This window comes from Cebus imitator, unplaced genomic scaffold (assembly GCF_001604975.1).
Source record: "Cebus imitator isolate Cc_AM_T3 unplaced genomic scaffold, Cebus_imitator-1.0 Scaffold67, whole genome shotgun sequence".
NCBI classification, from domain to species: Eukaryota; Metazoa; Chordata; class Mammalia; order Primates; family Cebidae; genus Cebus; species Cebus imitator.
This window is the reverse complement of record NW_016107382.1, coordinates 3,894,126-3,895,872: the sequence shown is the minus strand read 5'-3', so window position 1 is coordinate 3,895,872 and position 1,747 is coordinate 3,894,126.

The window sequence follows — 1,747 nt, the reverse complement described above, 5'->3', positions numbered from 1 at the left end:
TTTTAGTAGAGACGGGGTTTCACCATGTTGACCAGGATGGTCTTGATCTCTTGACCTTGTGATCCACCCACCTCGGCCTCCCAAAGTGCTGGGATTACAGGCTTGAGCCACCGCGCCCGGCTATTTGTATCCTCTCTTATTTTCTTGAGCAGTGGTTTGTAGTTCTCCTTGAAGATGTCCTTCACTTCCAAAAGAATGAAAATCATAACAACCAGTCTCTCAGACCACAGTGCAATCAAATTAGAACTCAGGATTAAGAAACTCACTCAAAACCACACAACTACATGGAAACTGAACAACCTGCTCCTGAATGACTACTGGATAAATAACGAAATGAAGGCAGAAATAAATATGTTCTCTGAAACCTATGAGAACAAAGAGAACAAAGACACAATGTACCAGAATCTCTGATACATTTAAAGTAGTGTCTAGAGGGAAATTTATAGCACTAAATGCCCACATGAGAAGTGAGGAAAGATCTAAAATCGGCACCCTATCATCACAATTAAAAAACTAGAGGACCAAGATCAAACAAATTCAAAAGTTTGCAGAAGATAAGAAATAACTAAGATCAGAGCAGAACTGAAGGAGATAGAGACACAAAAAACCCTTCAAAAAAATCAGTGAATCCAGAAGCTGGTTTTTTGAAAAGATTAACAAAACAGACAGACTCCTAGCCAGACTAATAAAAAAGAAAAGGGAGAAGAATGGAATACATGCAATAAAACATGATAAACAGGATATCACCACCGATTCCACAGAAATACAAACTATCATTAGAGATTGCTACAAACAACTCTATACCCATAAACCAGCAAATCTAGAAGAAATGGATAAATTCCTGGACACTTAACACCCTCCCAAGACAAAACCAGAAAGAAATTAAATCCCTGAATAGACCAATAACAAGGTCTGAAGTTGAGGCAACAATTAATAGCCTACCAACAAAAAGAAGTCCAGGTCAAGATGGGTTCACAGCCAAATTCTACCAGATGTGCAAAGAGGAGCTAGTACAATTCCTTCTGAAACTATTCCAAACAATACAAAAAGAAGGAATCTCTTTAACTCATTTTATGAGACCAAAGTCATCCTGATACCAAAACCTGGCAGAGACACAACTAAAAAAGAAAATTTCAGGCCAATATCCATGATGAACATTGATGCGAAAATCTTCAATAAAATACTGGGAAACCGAATGCAACAGCACATCAAAAAGCTTATCCATCACAATTAAGTAGGCTTCATTTTGGGTATGCAAGGCTGGTTCAACATAAGCAAATCTATGAATGTAATCCATCACATAAACAGAACCAAAGACAAAAACCACATGATTATCTCAATAGATTCAGAGAAGGCCTTCGACAAAATTCAGTAGCCCTTTATGCTACAAACTCTTAATAAACTAGGTATCCACAGAACGTATCTCAAAATAATAAATGCTATTTATGACAAACCCACAGCCAATATCATCCTGAATGGGCAAAAAAGGGAAGCATTCCCTTTGAAGGCTGGTACTAGACAAGGGTGCCCTCTCTCACCATTCCTATTCAACATAGTATTGGAAGTTCTAGCCAGAGCAATCAGGCAAGAAAAAGAAATAAGGGGCATTTAATTAGGAAAAGAGGAAATCAAATTGTCTTTATTTGCAGATGATGTGATTGTATATTCAGAAGACCCCATTGTCTCAGCCCAAAATCTCCTTAAGATGATAAGCAACTTCAGCAAAGTCTCAGGATACAAAATCAAT